Here is a 21,092-nt window from a genome sequence, read left to right on the forward strand (position 1 = left end):
CAGGAAGGAAAGGGCAAACAGGTGGCTGCCACGGCAGGGGCTCCATGGGGTGCAGGTCAAAAGGCTATCTGGGAGCTCCTTTAGAGACACTGCACCCACACTAACAAAACTGCTTCAGCTTTAAAGCAATTTCATGTTCCATCTATTCTTCCCTACTCCTCCTCTCATGACCTTTGGTAACTACTATTTTATATCAATTTTACAAGTTCTTCAGTTACACATGCTAATAACTACAATAGCAATAAATCTACAGTGGTCCATGGTTGCCCTCCCCATTTTGTTTATCCCTCAGTCTTGAGGTATTGGGGATGACATCCACTCTGCTTAAGAATGAGAGGGGGTTTAGATCTTATTCAGCAGATAGAAGGAATTGTCTTGCTTGAACTTGTATATACTGTCATTGGGTTTTTTTTGGATGGGGGTTGTCCATCCAAAATTTGGATACCAAATTTGATAACTGTCATCTAGGCAGAAGTTCCACCACCCAAGGTAAAAATTTTTAAAGTTTCTTAGTGACAGGACAAAACAACACCAATACCTGGTTTTTTCCATTTCTAATCCTGGAAAGAATTCCTGAACTCTCAGCAGCCCGTCCCTCCTGAGAAGGCTGCACACTGACAGGTACTCACTCTGCTCTCCAGCCCTGGCTGTGTACTCTGCTGCCTGTTTTGCAGCAGACTGTCTGGTGATACTTGCCTCCTCCTGTGCACATGCAGAAGTCAGGGAAGGAGGGAAGCTCCCCATCCTGCCTGCCTGTATAACCCAATTTCTCCTATTAGAAATGGAGTGTCTTCACCGATACTGCAAGAGATGGACTGTAGATTCCATGGGACGTCACTACATCCCACACCATTTAAGAGCTAACCTGATTCCTCCCTTCCCAATGTCCTTTCGATGTATGGAGAGAAAGCACTAGAGCTTTATTTTCCTATCTCCTATTGCCTCACTCAGCTCGTTACATTTCACACACTTACATAATTATATATAATATTTTACAAGCAACAGCAAAATGTCTGGCTGTCCTATACGTTGAAAGTTGCTCACAGTCATGCAATAAATTTAGGACCAGGCTCTAAATACTATCCCAGCATTCCAAACTTACAATCATGTCTTCCTTTTCATTCAGGTTTCTCTCCAGTGCTTCTCAAGACATGTGAGAGGCTTGCTTTTGAATGAGGTAAGTGCTTGCAGAGCTCAGATGAAAATATACCAAAATGAATGCTCTTGAACTATCAGAAAAGCAAAGAATCACAAATAGAAATTGAAGTATTCAACCCATATTGTATGAAGAGTTACAAATAAACAAACAACTGATGTGTATATCATTCACTGGAAGGAATTTATATATTTTTAAATATTTTATGACCTATGTATGTGGATTTGGGTATCTTGACACAAGATGTCTAACATGAGTAAAAATTAAAGTATAAAGAAACAAATGCACATCACTCCTGTAATGATACCAAATGAACCAGGCACATCTGAGACATACACATAAAGATTTACATAGAAAAATCCAATATTAATGGGGTAAAAAAAAAAAAGATATATCAGACCTTTAAGAGACCATTTTTCCCAATTAAGTATTTAAAACATTTACTAGGAAATAAGTTATTCTTAGTAAATTGTTGTGTCAGTGTGATATAAAAATAGGTATTTATAGTAGCAGTGAGTCTTATATACTAAAAGGTACTTGGTGTCCAAGGAAATTTCCTTATTAAAACTTACTAAAGGCAAAGGATTTATCTCTTTTGTTTCTATGAAACTCTGGTCCATGTTCCAAGACTACAGGCTAGATTTGTACAAAGTCACTTCAAAATGATACCAAGCAGTAGTTTAAATTGCTCAGGCATTTTCTTTGGTCCTGTTCCTGACTTACACCTTCCTCCAAAGCCAGAGATATATTTATATGTGAGTAAAACTTATACCATGGGAAACCATCATACAAATAGCTTATAGATACTTGTAAGTTCCAACTGTGACCAAAAATAATCAGACTATTTGTAATATGCAAAATAAATTCCATAAAAGATAAATCCACTTAAAATTATTCACAATTTTTAAAAGTGTAGAAGTCAGATCACGTGTTACTAGATCTACCATTCTATGTTATCTTGGTAAAAATAGTTATGGTAGGACCATGAAGACTTAAATCTAAGAAGAATCACAGAACTATGAACCTTTTAAAGTCACTGTGGCAGATAAGATCAAAGAACATTTCAAAAGTTTCACCCTTAGATATGAAAACTAAACACAGAAATGACAAAAATAATTCTTTCAGAAATAAAATTTAACATAAATTAGTATATTACAGCTTTAAAATATTTTGCTTAAATAATAAAAAAGTATGACTGGGATAGCATTGATTAGAATGGTTCTTGAATATTGTCTTCCCTACAGAGTTTTCATGGAAAACTGATGTAGGGAACTTTCCTCAAGTTCAACATTTCATGAGATTAATGCACTACATAATAAAAATGTGGGAAAAATGGCTCTGGGAGTTTTGGGACACGTATTTTCTCTTAAAATGTTTCTCTGTTTCTGAAAATAGTGGAATAAAATGTATTCCTTCAACATAATTTTGACCAGTTTCGTGACATAATCCTTTACTTAACATCCAATTTTATGAGAGTACACATACCATAGTTTAGATTGAAAATACCTGTGAGTCTACGTTAGAATTCAATATTCTGACATCTTTTTGATAGTCATGGTTACTCTATTAGTCAGGGTTCTCTAGGAAGACAGAATCAGTAGGAGATATCTGTCAATAGTAAGAGATTTTATAAGAGTCTCTCACATGACCGTGGGGATGCACAAGTCCAGGTTCCACAGGCAGGCTGCAAAGCAAGGGCTCTGATGAAAGCCCACTGACGGTTCTTGATGAGTGTCTGGGAGACAGTGGTTGTCCAAACAGGAGCTGGGAAATTGTCCCAGAATGCTGGAGTCACTTCCCCTTTTAAGGCATTCAGCTGACTGGATAAAGCAGTACTCATTGCTGATGACAATCTCCTTGACTGACGGAGATGCAATCGGCCATCTATGCAGTAAACTCACTGGTGACTAAAGTCCATAAATGTCCTTGTATTACAACTAGCTCAGTGTTTGCTTGGCCAAACAACTGCGCACAATTACCTGGCCGAGTTGACACATTAGCCTAACCTTCACAGTTACTCCACTCATTTTGAATTGTGCACCTTTACAACCAGAAGTTTCTTTCTAATGATTCTCACCATATCTATGGTCCCTCATACATGGGAGACACTTATATATTTTAATGTAATATTTATTGTGATCTATGTATCTTAAAAAAATTCAAATAAAAATTTAAAAATTTAAAACAATAAGAGGTTCTGTGGGCGGCGGACTTGCCCAGTGGTTAGGGCATCCGCCTACCACATGGGAGGTCTGCAGTTCAAACCCCAGGCCTCCTTGACCCATGTGGAGCTGGCCCATACATAGTGCTGGTGCACGCAAGGTGAGCCCTGCCACGCAGGGATGCCCTCCGAGTAAGGGAGCCCCACGTGCAAGGAGTGCACCCCATAAGGAGAGCCGCCCAGCATGAAAGAAACTGCAGCCTGCCCAGGAATGGTGCTACACACACAGAGAGCTGACACAACAAGATGATGCAATAAAAAGAAACACAGATTCACGTGCCACTGACAACAGAGTGGACAAAGAAGATGACACAGCAAATAGACACAGATCACAGATAACCGGGGTGGGGAGAAGGGGAGAGAAATAAATTAATTAATTAAAAAAATAAGACATTCTGATTATGCCACACCCCACCACAAACCACTCATCCCACATCAACAACCTCTTTCATCAGGGACACACTCACTGCATTGGGGAATACATCTTGGAGCACTGCTATACCGCCTGGATTATAGCTGACATTGAAGATTACACTCTCCCCCAGTCCATTCAGTGGGATATGGCAGGATATATAATGTCCTGCATCTGTCCCTGCAATATCATTCAGGACAACTCCAAGTCCTGCAAATGCCCCCATATCACACTGCTTCCTTCCTCTCCCTGTGCTCAGCAACTCCCCTGTACACTGTCTCCACATCAATGATACAGTTCCTTCCATTGCTAGAGTCACAACAGTTCTAGAGTAGAATACCAGTAAGTCCACTCTAATCCATATTTTATTCCACCATCCTGTGCACCCTGGGATAGTGATGTCCACTCCACCTCTAAATTGAGAGGGGGCTTAGATCCCACATAGCTGATGGATACAATTCTCCTGCTTGCAGTTGTAGACTCTCTCAGTTCCCTGGTGTGGTGGTTCACCATCCTCACCTCCCTGTTAGCTGACCTGAGTAAGTCCAATGAAACGGAGATTAAGGTGCCACAACTCTGCTGAGGCTCAGGGCCCAACTGGCACATGGACTTCCCAGACATTCAAGTCTACTGAGTACATACCAACTCCAGGTTCAGCACAAGTGACAGATGAGGCATGTGTAGAGAGGTCACATGTGAGTCCAACTCCATCATGCTCAGGGGCACAAATTCCAAAGTAGGGTCCACTGGCAAGGTATTGAACACCAGAGCCATCTGCCATGACCGTAGAACATGTGTGCCTCTGTAGCCCTCAGGAGCACCACTACCTGGGGTTGTTATCTACTTTAGCTGTCTCTGGGATCCTGCTGAGGTGTGCATAAGCGCAACCCCTCTCATGACCTCCCGGCTCATTTTGAAGTCTCTTAGCCATAGAAACTCATTTGTCATTACCATTTCCCCCTTTTATTCAAGACGTTTTTCTAGTTGCATCACTAGCTGCTGCTTGGGAGTAATTCCTTGGTGCAAGGAAGGCTCAACCCTGGGAGTCATGTCCCATGCTGGGGGCATGCTGAGATTGGCTTAGACAGAGGCCACATTTAAGCAACAAGGAAGCTCTCAGGAGTAACTCTTATGCACCCTGCAGTTCTAGGCCTAGTTGGAATTTCAAGCACAGAGGCTCATAAACATAGTCATCAGTACCAAGGGCCCATCATCGGATCATCTTTCTTCACTGGTCTTTGCCTGTGCACTAGGGGGACTGTTGCTGTTCTGCTGGGGAATGTGACAGAGCTCCCCAAGCTGGCAACTCAGCACTCCCTCAGTTGTTGTTTGTAACTCTACCTACTATGACGATATCCAACGAATACCCAAACATTTTTATATAGCCTATATACATGCCCAGGAGAACTCCCTCCCAACCATGTGCCCCCCATCAATGACACCCCACACCAGTGTTCCTCCCCTGCCATAGTTGAACCCCACTGTGATTCAAAATTTCTTCAAAAATGAAGCATAATATACTGCCAAATTTGATCAGTACGAAAATGAAATAGTAACAGGTTTGAAGATTAGAAACAAAATTCATATTAATTTAGAAAATCTGAAATACAGTAAAAAACAGGGGTACTAAAAATTGAAAAATATCATAAAACTTTGGTTTTGATATTTTGCCTTTTATCACTGTAATAGCTGTTGCCCTGTATGTACAGTGGCAAGGCAATCACTTCCATTCTTTCCTTGGTGCCTACACCCTTTTTTTTTTTAAATTTTTAATTTTTAATTTTGTCTTCAAAAAAATTTAGATTACAGTAAGGTCACATATACAATAAATGGGACTCCCATATAGTCAACATCAAACCCTTTTCCTCCTTCCCCAGCAAGATCTTTTCATATCCTCTTAGGTATGGGTCTTCATAAACCTTTTCTCCACTGCACCTGTCCTTCTCTAGTTTCTTTCTCAATCTGATTATTATTGCCCCTTATTTAACTCTTATTTTGGAAGGGAACAACTGACATCTTGTCTAGGTACTACCTTTAAATGTGTATATATTTTCAAAATCAATTATCTTTAAAGGTGTTTTCAATTACATATCCTTCAAATACATTTTATTTCTGAACTTAAGCTTATATTTATGAGTATTTTACTCCTACAATTAAATTTTAATTTCTCATTGTATTTTAATGCTGCCTTTTCAATGACTCTTATCATTCATATGAGGCATTTGAATTTCAGTTTCCTTTTTATTTAGTCTTTTAAATTGGTTTTCATGGTGGCAGTTTTTAGATTTTTTTAAAAACTTTATTTCTAGTGCTATAGATTCCCAATCCTATAGGTTCAGAGTCATTTTAATAGGACCTACAATTTTATCAACAATTGGTTTTCCTATTAGCAGGCACACAAAAGATCTGCCAAAGTAACTTATGTATAGCACATGGCCCAAAAACTCATCAGTAAGTTTTGCGCATACTGTATTTAAACACTTTATTTTAGAAATAACCTCTAGCAAGAAAGAATAGGTGTAATTTTGTTTACTGGTATTTCAAATTTTTCCATCTACACATAAAAATCCTGCCCGCCACAAGACACCTTGATTCTCTTACTTTGAGCATCTTGAAAACATGTACATTACTTGGAATTGTGTGGATTCAAACCATGAAAATGTTGGTCTCCTACTAATGGGGTAACATTCTGGGATTTCAGAATTGCACATCCAGGCTTCCTGTACCCTGGGGACATTCTGCTGCTATGTGGACTGTCATTTGTGGAAGTCACTAAACCCTATTCACAGTTGCATCTGCAGCATCTTTTGTGGAATCTCTCTATTTTCTTTCTGTCTTTCTTTCTTTTTTAGTCAGGCCAGGAAAAAGATTTTATTTAGAAATTTGAGAAAGAAGAGAACTTGCTGAGAAAAGGAGAGGATGGAAATAAGCACCATTACTGGTGTCGGCTCCTCTAGGCAGAGAAAGTGAGTTCTGGCTTGTGTGGTCATCTTCAAAGCTATTAATTTTCCCTGCCTTTACTAATGCTAATGGGAAGGGCCCAAGCTGCTATTGGTTATCCCACCAATAATGGGAGCCAAAGTTGAGTACTCTTTGGAATATGCAGTGCCTCCCCTCAGCCCAGGAAACAGTCCCAACTGGAACCTGAAAGTCAAGGTCAAGGCCTTGTCTGTTGGCCATGTTGTGGCTCATCTCATTTCCCTGGACTCAACTGTCTCAACTTGCCCTCAGAGAGTTCATGCCATTCTTCTTAAAGGGGTGCTGAGGAGCCAAGGTCATTCTTCTGTAGTTGCTTCCTGCTGGTTAGGGCAGTAGTCCCTGCCTGACAGGGCATGAACCTCTCTTGCTATTCTATTGTGTTCGAGGAAAAATGGGTCTGCATCCTGGTTGGAACTGGATGAAATCCCCACATGATTAATAAGGCATTGATCCATAAGAAATAAACTTAATTTGAATTTTGAAAATCCATGGTCCCAATAAAGAGATAAAGAAGATGGTGGCAAAAAGAACCAAAAAGGGGTGCAGTCATGACATACTAGACCACAAGAGTGAGAAGACAGGTACCTTCAGAGGCTTCTTCCTCCCAAACTTGATGGAAACAGCATTCTTCCTTGAATTCTTGTATGCTGCTGGTTAACTCCAGGCAGAGACTGTAGGAGACCTGCTAGGTTTCAGTATGAACTTCAATCCCAGTTCCTACAGCAGTGGTTATGCTTAGGACAGCTAGGAGAGGTGTGAAGAGGGACTGCCCTAGACAGAAACTCACAGAGACAGTATAGGCAGCAAGACAAGCACATGGCAAAGAAAATAAAGATGGTACTTAAGAGAGCCATTCCTTTCTCTTACAGCTACATTCCTTACCTACTTATAAAATGAATTATGTTTACCAAGATTTTTAACATGCTCAAAAACCTTCTGCATATGATCTAGAATTGAAGAGATATTATCATATTCATCAGTATGTAGGTAAGTACTTCATACTAATCAATGCATGAATCAATGCACAAACTCCTCTTTGAGCTGCAGTTAATAGATCTAAGCTCCACGTTTGCAATACCATATATGTTATCTCCCCGTGGGAGCAGGCCATAATGCCAATTGTGTTTAAGTTCTACTCACAGTACTCTGATCATTGTTGCTTCACATGGTGAGTCCTACACACAGCCAGCATGCTGCAGCACAGTTGATCTTAGAGAAAGACTAGGAAGGGAAGGCTCCAGTGTTTCACGTGCCTGGGGCACAGTGCCCTTTGACACTATGAAGGCACTATGGAGCCACTATGGAGGCAATGTCCATTGTATATCTCGCCATTAGCAATCCATCGATGGCTGCTGCAGGAGTCTGAAGCTGCAATGTACTCTTCATCCTCTTCAGGAGCATAAGCAGAGATCTGGTAGATACCTTTATTTTGTAGAGGTCAGTGACCAACTTGGCCAACAACTCAAATGGACAGGCAACATGCAGGGTATTTCAGCCAGGTTTGGATGCTCAAGAGATTTTAAAAGAGATAGACTTCCATATTGTTGATCTTTACATACTTTCTAAATACCTCCAATATACTCTATAACATATTAAATGATATTACTTTTGCCAAGTTATGTAAATGAACAGGTATTTTACTTTAGCAGTATGGGAGAAACTACTTTCTCCAGTATTTTATGAAAACTAAGGGTTCCCAAAGCAATCAAGAGTATCTTTCCATACCACCACTTTAACATGCAGATTGAGGTGGCCTCTGATAGGTTTCCCTGCTATGAAGTTACCCTTTATTATTAATATCAATGTACAGTTCTAATTAATAATGGTTTCCTGGAATTAGTCACTTAAATGCTTCAGTTTAGAAGATGCTTTTCCAAACTCCATATAATTTACCACAACCACATGGACTGGATACTTCACATTAAAATAAGCTTATTAAATTACAATTAGGGAGGCATATGTAGCTGAAGTGACCAGGTTCCCATCTACCATATAGGAGGCCCCAGCTTCAATTCCCAGGGCCTCCTGGTAAAGGCAAACTGGCCTGAGCACTGTAGAGCTGAAAGTCCATTGACATGGAGAGCTGACAGCCCATGCTGCGCACAGCTGGTGCAGCAAGGTGACACGACAAAGTGAGACACAGAGGAGAGACACTGAGAGATGCAGCAGACTGGAGAGATGAGGCAGCTTGTGAAAGTGAATGCCTCTCTCCCACATTGGAGGTTCTGGGATCGGTTCCCAGAGCCTCTTAAAGAAAAGACACGGGAAGCACATGCGAGTGCAAAAACAAAAAGGTGGGGGGAATAAATCTTTTTAAAAAAATTACAATTAGTAGCCAAAGAAGCTTACTTTATTCATTAAAGAGAGGGCAGATCTACATTTCCTCTGTTTAACTTAATTCCATTAAACATGAATTTAGAATTTCATTGTCTTAAAGACTTAATGTAATATTTATTTAATTGGCATTCTATAAATGTAGGGAGATTACATTTAAGTTAAATAAAAATGAAATCATTATAGTTTATTCCAGGAGTGTTCTTTTTCCTTCCTTTACATAAGGTTTAAAACTTCTCTTTAATACAATTCTAAAACTGTGAGTAATCTTAAAAGCATACTGAAAGCTAGGTTCTGGAATATATTACAATTGTTTAATTTGTTTCAATCATAATTTAGAAAAGATCTTCCATAGCTTTCAAGGACTTTTCATTTGCTTTCTGAAATTCATTAATAGGATTATTAACCACCCTTATTTTAAGGCTATTGAAAGGTTTAAATTGGGGAAGCACAGGACAAACTGATTTTTAATTCCACAGCCTAGATGACTGTTTTAATCTGCCACACCTAGCCCCTCACTCACAGCTCTGGCAAAGAGAAGGCCCAAGGCGCTGGGAAGGTTAAAGGGCTCAGGAAAACCTTTCCCTTTCCCAATTCCCAAATGCCCCACTCCCTTCCCACACTTGCCCACATAACAACACCCCTCATTAGCATGGTACATTCATTACAATTGATGACCACATATTGGAGCACTGCCACTCAGTGGGGATCATAGTTTACATTATAGTTTAAATTCTCTCCCATACAATTTTATAAGTTATGACAAGACATATAAAGGCCTGAACCTGACACTGCAACATCATTAAGCTTAATTCCAGTGTCCTGAAAAGGTCCCTTATTACACCTATTTTTCCCTCTCCCTCCCCTCAGAACCCTGGTGGCCATTGCTTCCTCATCAATGATAAAAGTTCTTCCATTACTAGAATCACAATAAGTCTGTAACAGAATAACAGTAAGTCTACTGTAGTCCATCATTCATTCCCTGATTGTGAGGATTCTGGAATGGTGATGCCCAGTCTGTCTCTAACTGAGAGGAGGCTTAGAGCCCAAGGGGCAGGTGGAGGGACTATCTTCTTGTAGCTGCAGACTCTGTCTGTTCTTTGGAATGGCTGTTGTCCATTCTCATCTCCTTGTCAGATGTCCTTGATGAGTCCAATGAACAGGAGAGTAGGTGTTGCAAATCTCTTGGGTTTCAGAGCCTAACTGGCACACAGAAAGCCCAAAACTATAAGTCTCTTGGACATAAACCTATCAATTCTATTACTAACTATAGGTTCAAATGCAATTGGCAGGAGAGCCATGTGTTTGGAAACTGCAACTGAGTCCAACTCGGTCACACTGGGGAGCATAAATTCCAAAGTAGGATCCAATGGCAGGGTGCCAAACTCCTCAGACATCAACCAAGCCTATAGTGTCTGGCTGTCTCCAGAGCTCTCAGGAACCCAGCTATTTGAGGCACTTATTTACTGTAGCAATCAGATCCTACTAGGACTTGCAGAAGTGTAACCTCTAGAATGATCTGCCCACTCACTTTGAAGTCTCTTAAACCATATAAACTCATTTGTCTTTACTGTTTCCCCCTTTTGGTCAATGTCTTTTTCCAGTTTCTTTGCTACTTGGTGCTTGGCAGTAATCCCTCGGTGTAAGGGAGCCTCATCCCTGGGCATTATGTCCCATGCCAGGGGGAAGATAGTGCATTTATATGTTGAGTTTGGCTTAGAGAGAGGCCACACTTGAGCAACGGGGAGGCTCTCCGGAGGTAACTCTCAGGCAGCCTATAACACTAAGCTCGGTTTCAATTTCAAAAGTAAAGGTTCATAAGTACAGTCATCAATATCAAGGGCCCATCAATGGCCCATGCTCTTTTACTAGTCACTGCCCCTATACTCAGGGGATTCTTGCTGTCCCATTAGGGAATGCGGCAGAACTGGACATTTAAGGTTCTCTTGGTTATTGTGTGATTCTTCACCCACTGTGACAATGCCCATGAACATCTGACCACACGCCTCACATACATGCCCCAGGTGAACCTCTTCCCATGAATCCCCCATCATTGTCACCCCACACTAATGACCCTCCCCTTCTACAGCTGGAGCCTTTCTTAGATCCAACATTTCCTCAAAAAATGAAGCCAATGAAATAACCAAACACAATTAATAAGAAAATGAAATGATAGTTTAAAAAATAACAAAAATTTTTTAAAAATTGAAAAAAAAATTTAAAAATTTTTCATCATGCCTTCCATCACTATAAGATCTGTTGTCTTGTATGTACAGTGACATTTTCTTCCATTTATTCCCCTAGTGTCTTATTTTCTTCATTTTATCTTCAGAGAATCTTTAGGTTATAGAAAAGCCATGTGGAGAATATAGGGTATTCCCATATACTCAATATCCTCCCCCTTTTCCTGTTTCCCCTATCAATAACATTTTACATGTGGATGGTACATTTCTTACAATTGATGTACAAATATTGAAGCATTGCTACTAACCCTGGTCAATGATTTACATTATGGTTTATAATTTGGACCCTACCCTTTTATAAATTTTGATGACATTTAACAAGGCCTGTATCCATCACTGTAAGACCATGTGGAACAATTCCATCACCCCAAAAATGCCCCAAGTTCCACCTATTTTATTTCTCTCTCACCTCCCCTTGGGACCTGGGCAAGCATCATGCTTCACTCCTTCAAGAACGAGATTCATAGTTGCTTACAACAACACTGAGGGCTCCATATACTGGCCTGTCCTCCCATTTAAGCACTGCCTACAATCTCAAGAGACTCCTGCCACTCTATTTGAGAACACAGCAGGACTCCCCAGGAGCGCACCCCTTCCCTCTCATTATGTGGGTCTCCACCCTCTGATAACACATACTACGATGGGATGAACACTCACACACTCCCTAGAAGCCTGCCTCAGGTGGGCCCTGTCCTGCATGCTCCCCACCTCCAACACCCTAAACCAATAACTCTCCCTTCCATATTTGCCAAAATAACATTCTCAATGTTGTCATTTCAACCACATACCCACAAATGCCAATGTGTTCACCTGCTCCTTCCCCCAACCCTCTCCCCAGTTCCATGTACAGTCCAACCCACCCTCCCCTCCCCAACCCCTCACAAACCAGCACCACCCAACCCAACAGCATCACTGCACTGCTGTCACACCCATGCACTACACAACTAATCCCCAGAGTTCATCTGTTCCCTCCTCCAATCCTTGCCCCAGTTCCATGGACAGGACAGTGCAACACACCCCAACCTGACCCCCTCGCAGACCAGCACCACCCATCCCAATAGCCTCACTGTACCACTGTCATGCCCATCCACTGCACAGCTACACCCTTCTACCTTATCATCAGTTTTCCCCATAAGGGCACTGGCTCACATCCCTCTACACCATTGCTGACAGACACTTAAATTTAAGCAAGGATTAAAATAAAGTGGTCATTTACTGGCAAAGCAGCTGTGTTTCATGGATAGGGCACTGCCCTTGGAGTTTCCACTCCCAGGTGAGGATCCAGATCTGAGTCATATTAAGTTGTGAGATCTCAGGCAAGACACTGGACCTTTAATTAACCTTCCCAAGCATCTACACTACATACTTTATATACATTAAGTCATTCATAGACAAATGTCATGGTTGATTTACTATCCTCCTCCTCAGGTGGAAAAACTGAGGTACAGAATTCTATGTGCAACAATGACAAAAAATAGAAGTAAACTTCATCAGAAGTCAAAAGTTTTGTCAGTCAAAGGACGTTATCAAGAAAGTGAAAAGAACCTACAGAAATAGTTGCAAATCTTATTTCCAGTATGGGTTTAAATAGCCAGTATGTATAAAAGAACACCTACAACTCCACAACAAAAAGAAAAACAACCCAACTAAGAATGGGCAAAGGACTTGAACAGATGATTCCCAGAGGATATATCAAATACCAATAAGCACAGGAAAAGATATTCAAAGTCATTATTCATTAGGGAAATTCCTATAGAACATATGGTATCTGCAGGGCCAGCATTTGTGACTCCATGGAGGTTGAAATAATCTGGAAGATGTCAAGAAGACACTGGCAATTTTGGAAATTTAGGTGAGATACAGAACAAATGGGAGGCACCATGGGAACTTGTCATTGAATTTTAGAACCATTTGTAGGCTGATTATTACAAGTTACTTTAGGTTTCCATTAACTACAATTCTTTTCTTCTACTGTCTTTGCTATTCTTCTTACAGTAAGAAGGGTGGCCCAGCAGCAGCTCATACTGTACTTGTTAATCTACAAACTCCACTCTACCCTCCTGCCCAAGGCCAGAATACTCCCTGAGTAATTCATGGTTAAACATCAATGTGCTCACAGATACTTTGTGACCTCTGAGCTCCCAAGGAATAAAAGATAGTGGAGCTTCCCAAAGACCAAGAAGATGAGGTGGCCCATCTAATGCTGAGGTGAGGTCACTATTCTTTGTCTAGGATATAAATATTACCTTCCTTGTTTCTTTCTCTTTCCACTGACTTCAGATAACGATATCTAATTATGTATAATATATTTGATATATACAATTTTCTAGCAGGGGAAAGTGTCAAGTGGGGTCCTCTTCAAACTGACCCCTTCTTTAAAAGGGCATCCACAAAAGGCAGCAGATTATAAACTCCATGGTAGGGGTCTTGACCTCAGCAACTTTTTTTCCTCCACTTATTAAGAATTTTGTAATCGGAAAGTGAAATAGACTTGAGGGATTTATGTTTAAGCAAAGCATGTGCTCTGCCACAGATGTCCCTCCACTGGCTTATAGGGCCTTTGACTTGACCACTGTTTCCTTTCCTGCCTGTTCTTCTAAAGCACCAAGGGAACAAAGTACCTGAGCAAACACTACACAGCATGATCCAATATGGAGTTTTCATTTCTGTAACTAGGAATGACTCTAAGTGGAAGCAGAAACAGCACATATTCTGGAAGCACTCACTCTTGAGGAAATATCTGCATAAGAAAATCAGAGCATTCTTCCTGGCTTTGTCTGGAGAGTCATTCTGTTTCCATATCCTGGAAGAAATGAGGATTGGGGTATGGTTAAAAAAAGAGATTTTCCAGGTAAAGAACTAGGTTTTACAAGCATCAGTGTTCCCTTAGGTGGCAAGAACTCTGTGTACAGGGACTGGGGACTGTCTATGTGTAAGTCTGAGTGGTGTGCTTGGGAATGTGGGGGCAGGGGAGGGGGTGTGAGTGTGGGTCCTGGAGAGGGGCAGTGGGATGCATATCCTTGAACACACTTCTAGCCTCCACTCTACACCCAGAACCCAAATCCAAGGATTAGGAATAAAACCTGAACTTGCTCTCAGTTGAGAGGGATTGCTGTCCAGCTGCCGCTCAGTACTTCCCAAGGCCTGGCAGGCTTTCTGGAGGACTTGTGTGAAGGGGCTACTGCCTGGCTTCTTCCACACACTGGCTCTCACACGCCTGCTGACCTGGTCTCCTGGAATGAACCAGGCCCAGCACAGAGTCTCTGGACCACAGGACCCAGGGCTCCCTGCTCCTTTCAGCACCCACAGCTCCAGTGAGACAGGTCAGCCCTGTCCCCCACACTCTACCACCCCCCTCCCTGTGAACTTTCCTCAGGCCACACAAGTTTTCCTGTACTGGGTCACTTGGACATGTATAAATGTTTTCTTCCCTCCCTCCCCCAGCTGCCAACACTGTTCCAGAACAAGTCTGGTTGCAGAAATTATTCTGTACTCATTCAAGAAAACAAGACTTGGGAAGAAAAAGAGATGAAGAGAAAGAAGAGGAAATGTGGAGCAGGTCAGAAGAAGAGGGGAAGGGAAACAAGTGCATATGGAATCCACTGCTTTTCTAGCTATCTTTTTGGTATTTCAGGAAATTCGGCAAAACAGAGGGGAACACTAGGTAACTGTGATTAACATTTTATGTGAACATGCAAGTGGAGCTAGGAACTAGCTGGTGAAAATAGGCACAGGAGGTAAAGGATGCCCTAACAACTTCTACCCAGGGGACAGAAACGCTTTCCATAAAAGCACCTAAGTTGCTCGGCCATCCAGCCAATGGCTCCTTAATTTGGGCAAGAGGGCTGTAGGTGCCTGTAGGGTCACCGTATACAGCTTCCTCTTCCATTACTCTCTGTGCCTTTCCAGATTCTGGAACTTGTGTTTGTGTTCCAGATCTTAGTATCAACAGCTACGAAGACCATGCATGAACTGAAGGCCTTTGTCAGACCCTCAGAGGAGCTGGTGTTTGCAGACTGAAAGGCATAATTCCCTGAAATGGGGACACCTCAGTACTCAACCCCTTATATCCATTCTTTAATCAGCTGATTTAGTGAAAGTCTGGTTTTTAGTTTGACAGATTTAAAGGGAGGTTTAGAAAGAGACTTTACTTTTAATATTAGGTATCATTATATTAAACAATATTTATCTCCTACAAGTTTTCTTAATATTTATCAAGCACCCTAAAGAGAGTTAGAACTTCCTGAATTATCCTATGTCTGTCTCCCTAGCAGCTTTCAGCAAAGACACTCCCTGTCTCATACAACCCCATTTATTCATAGTGGAAGAAGTGTAAATGTAAACCTTAGCATCTGTCCTCAGGCCAATGTCTTTCTAAACACTACCTTTACTGAACACTGTTCACTCAGCTGGAAGGGAATGTGGGAACAATATGACTCAGGGTCTAACAGTATAAGTTGGACTTCCCTGTCTTTTATACTTGCAAATCAATTTTGTTGGGTATAAAATTAATGGCTCCATTTTCTTCTGACACAATGTATTGTCTTCAAAAACCTTGATGAGGATCTAATTTTCTATCTATTGTGCTAAATGCACAAATGATTTTTTCTTTTTCTGGAAAGCCCATCAATTCTACTAGACTATATATTGTCATTATGTTCATTCTCATTCAGTGCTCAAAGCAGTCCTTCTATTTACAGACAAAAATGATACCTTTAAATTTATTTCAGGTCTCTGCTTTGGTTTTGTCTTTTCATGTGCACCAGTTATTCACGTATTGGCTCTTCCGTACCTATCATTAGCTTTTGACCTTTTTCTCAAATCTTTAAAAAAATTTTATTTTCTCTTGAATAATTTTTTCTCTCATCAACTTCTATTTCTTATAAGGCATTATCATTCACTGTTTCTTCTGGCTTGCATTACATTTTGAAGTGATTTTTCCTTTTTTTTCCATATTTTTTCCACATTTCTGTCCCTTCAATTTTTATTATCTGATGTCTTTTCATATCTTGCTTCATTTTCTTAATGCCTAACGCCTTGTTTTTTGAAAAACTACACTATAAAGGACATTGAAATGAGGATTTTTCATTTCATTGTGTGCTGTTACTCTGCATTTATTCCTTTTTTGCCCTTTATTACCTTTGTATGTCAATTGACATATTTTTTCTATTGGTTATTTTATATGATTTTTTCCCCTTGAATTTGTAGTCAGTATTATGATTCAGAACAGCTTTCCAAACCTCACAGAGCTGTCTCTCCTGTAGTTTCTGTACAATGCACAAGACATGGCAGCTTAATTCTGGGTATTTCCTGGTTCCATATTTCTCCCACTCTTAAATATACACCTTTGTTCTGTCTCTGTGGTACCAGTCCTTTTCATTCTGCATCTGATTATTGCCTTTTAACCCAATATTAAGTTGTTTTTCTAAAATGAAACAACTGACATCATCTTGCCAAAATCTAGTCATAACCCTCAAAATGTGCATATATTTTCAGGATCATTTAGTTTTGGAGGTGTTTTCAGTTATATGTCTTAAAATGTAATTCATTTCTGAATTAATTTTGTTTAAAAGTATTTTATCTAATAATTAACTTTTAGTTTCTTTTATTTTTTAAAATTTATTTCTCTCCCCTTCACCGCCTCCCCCAGTTGTCTGCTTTTTGTGTCCATTCACTGTGTGTTCTGTGTCTGCTTTTATTCTTGTCAGCAGCACCTGGAATCTGTGTCTCTTTTTGTTGCATCATCTTGCTACATCAGCTCTCTGTGTGTAGCACCATTCCTGGTCAGGATGAACGTTTTTCGTGCTGAACGGCTCTCCTTTCAGGGTGCACTTCTTGCCCATGGGGCTCCCCTATGCGGCAGACACCCCTGCATAGCATGGCACTCCTTGCGTGTATCAGCACTATGTGTAGGGCAGCTCATCACACAGGTCAGGAGGCCCTGGATTTGAACCTTGAACCTCCCATATGATAGACAGATGCCCTAACTATTGGGCCAAATCTTCTTCCCTTTAGTTTGTTATTATTACTCTTGAAACTGAAGGTAAGTTCAAGTCAATTCAAAGAGGATTACTATCAATTTGTGATGCTAAATATAAACTCCAACATAACCTTACAAATAAAATATCTAAAAAACATACAGAAAAAGAAATAAGAATGGGAAAAAACTGTTTCACTGCAAAAGATCAACTATACACAAAAGAAGGCAGGAATGGAGGAAATAAGGGGGAAAAGTACAGGATGTATAAGAAATTAATTTAAAATGCCTAAATAAATCCTGATTTTCAAAGTACTTGCTTCAAAATAAATAAATTTTAAGGTATACATTCAAGAGACTTAAATCTTTGGACTGTCCATGTCCCAGCTGGGCTTTGAATCTCAACAGTTCATTGGACTCACCCAGTACAACTCACTAGGAAATGATGGCACAATAATGATGGGTTGATGGCACAACAACCATCCCAGGAACCATAAAGAGTCTACAACTGTAAGCAAGATATTCTCATGCATCTCGATCTATGGGAGCAAAGCCCCCTCTCAATTAGAGGTGGAATGGGCATCACCATCCCAGAATCCTCAGCACTGGGGGAATGAACTATGGACTAAAGTAGACTTACTGGTATCCTACTGTAGACTTATTGTGATTCTAGCAATGGAAGATTTATATCATTGATGTGAAGGCAGTAGCCATTAGAGGTTCTGAGGGAAAGGAGAGGGAAAAACAGATGTAATATGGGGGCATTCTTGGGACTTGGGAATTGCCCTAAATGACATTGCAATACAGATACAGGCCATTCTATATCTTCCCATAACTATAAAAGTGTGTGGGAGAGAATATAAATTACAATGTAAACTATAATCCATGATTAGAAGCAATGGTCCAAAATATGTTCATCAATTGTAATGAATGTACCACACTGATGAAGGATGTTAATGTTGGCAAATTTAGGAGGTGTAGGGAATGGGGCATACAGAAATCCCCTATATTTTTTATACATCATTTATGTAATCTAAGTATCTTTTAAAAAATAAAGAAATAGATTAAACTCACTCATCAAAATACACATATTGGCAGAATGTATTTTAAAAATACTTCAGAGAAGCGGACTTGGCTCAATGGATAGAGCATCCACCTACCATGTGGGAGGTCCAAGGTTCAAACCCAGGGCCTCCTTGACCTATGTGGAACTGGCCCATGTGCAGTGTGATGCACGCAAGGAGTGCCATGCCACGCAGGGGTGTCCCCTGTGTAGGGTAGCCCCATGTGCAAGAAGTGCACCCTGTAAGGAGAGACACCCAGCACCAAAAAAAGTCCACCCTGCCCAGGAGTGGCACTGCACACACTGAGAGCTGATGCAAGATGATGCAACAACAACAACAACAACAACAACAACAACAACAAAAGAGACACAGATTCCCAGTATCACTGACAAGAATAGAAGCAGACACAGGGGAACACACAGTGAATGAACAGAGAGTAGACAACTGGGGTTGGGGTGGGAGGGGAGAGAAATAAGTAAAAATATATATTTAAAAAATACTTCAAACAACTATGGTATTTTAAAGACACTCATTTTAGATCCAAAGAAACAAATAGTTTGAAAGTTTTGAGAAGAAAAAAAATTACATATTAAGAGTAACTAGAAGAGAGCAGGGTGGCTAAACTACTATCAGAATAAAATAGCCTTGTAGTCCAAAATTACAACAAAAGAAAATGGAGGATACTATATATTAAGAAAAGGGTCAATCCACCAGAAGGTATAGTAACAAACAACATAAATGCACAGAGCCACAAAATACAGGAAACAACATTGGCAAAACTGAAAGAAGAAATAGTTACATAATAATAGTTGGAGACTTCAAAACACCAGTTTCAAGAATCAATCAGGGAAGCAGATGTGCCTTAACTGATAGAGCATCTGCCTACCATATAGGAGGTCAGGGTTCCATAACCAGGGCCTCCAGGCCCACGTGGTAAGCTGGCCCATGCACAGAGCTGCCACAGGCAAGGAGTGACATGCCACGCAGGGGTGTCCCTCATGTAGGGGTGCCCCATGCACAAGGAGTGCACCCCTCAAGGAGCGCCACCCTACATGAAAAACACAGCCCACCCAGGAGTGCCACCACACACAAGAGAGACCTGATGCAGCAAGATGAGGCAACCAAAAGAGACACAGATTCCCGGTGCCATCTGAGAAGAATACAAGCAGACACAAAAGAACACATAGCTAATGGACACAGAGAACAGACAATGGAGGCGAAGGGGAGAGAAATAAAATAAATCTTTAAAAAAAAAAGAATGAGTCAATCATCAAGACAACTTCAGAATGGAAACTGAGGATGTGAACAATACTATAAACAAACTGGACCTAACATATATAGAACACCACTCAACAATAGTAGATTACACATTCTTCTAAAGCATCCATGGATCATTTTCCAGGCTAGACCATCTATCTATTAGGGCACAAGACAATAAAAATTAAAAGACAGAAACCACACAAAATCCTTTCCTACCTCAATGGATCTATATAAAAATCAACAGAAAGAAAACTGAAATTGTACAATTAAGTAGAAACTATATGACCCATTTTAAAATAACCAATGGGATAATTTACTAAAATCCACCTACAAAGAAAACCAGGAAATTCTTAGAGAAAAAATTTTTTTAAATGTCCAAAAAACTTTTGAAAGGAGCAAGGCACTACTCATTGGGAAACTTATAACTATAAATTCTTACATTAAGGAAGAATGATATTTAATCAATTACCTTTCCTCATATCTTGAGGAAAGAAGAGAAAACTAAACAACATTAGTAGGAGGAAGGAAATAATAAAGACTAGAGACAAGGGAGATAAAGCACGGAAAAACAACTGAGAGGATCAATGAAACCAAAATTTGGTTCTTTGCAAAGATTAATAAAATTGACAAACCTTTATCCAGACAGACAAAGAAAATGAGAGAAGATACAAATAACTATTTAAGGAATGAAAGTGGGAACATTAACACTCATCTGGCAGAAATTAAAAGGGTTATAAGAGAATACTATGAACATTTATATGACAAGAAACTAGATAATCGAGAAGACATGAACAAATTCCTAAAACATAAAAATAAACTGCTCTGACTCAAGAAGATATAAAAGATCTTAAGAGACCTATGAAAGCAAAGAGATTGAATAAATAAAAACCTCCCATCAAGGAAAGGTCAAAGTCCAAATGGCTTCAGGGAGAATTGTACCAAACATTCAAACAAGAATTAATGCCAATCCTTCCCAGACTCTTCCAAAAAACTGAAGAGGTAGGAATTCTTCCTAACTCATTCCATAAGGCTACTATTGTTCTGATACCCAAACCAGAGAGACACATCAAAAGAAAACAAAGAACAACTTCCATATGAATAGAGAAGAAAAAACTTCCAACAAAACGCTGGCAAATCAAATCAAACTACATATATTATAAGGATTATACCCCATGGCCAAGGGTGACTTATCTCCAGAATGCAGTGGTGGGCCAACCTAAGAAAATCAGTCACTATAGTAACACCACATTAAAAGAACGGTGGGGGAAATCTATGATCACTTCAATACCACAGAGAAGGCTTTAATGAAATCTACCATGATTTCATAATAAAATTGCTCAGAAAAATAGGAATGAAACAACAAGCAAATACAAAAACTCACAGCTAACATCGTAGTCAAAGTGAGAAACAATGAAAGCTTGCAATGAAAGAACAAAACCTGAGGCC

At 40.1% G+C, this 21,092-nt stretch overlaps 1 long non-coding RNA gene across 2 annotated transcripts in view; it reads right to left on the minus strand.

Annotated features, from left to right (window-relative positions):
* Positions 1 to 21,092, minus strand: part of LOC139436553 (uncharacterized) — an 80,838-nt gene that overhangs the window by 20,060 nt on the left and 39,686 nt on the right. For both annotated transcript variants that reach the window (XR_011645889.1, XR_011645888.1), the window contains one exon: positions 14,072 to 14,148. This is a non-coding gene — a long non-coding RNA (uncharacterized lncRNA). The remainder of the gene's footprint in view (positions 1 to 14,071; positions 14,149 to 21,092) is intronic.

Source organism: Dasypus novemcinctus, chromosome 15 (assembly GCF_030445035.2).
Source record: "Dasypus novemcinctus isolate mDasNov1 chromosome 15, mDasNov1.1.hap2, whole genome shotgun sequence".
Classification (NCBI taxonomy): Eukaryota; Metazoa; Chordata; class Mammalia; order Cingulata; family Dasypodidae; genus Dasypus; species Dasypus novemcinctus.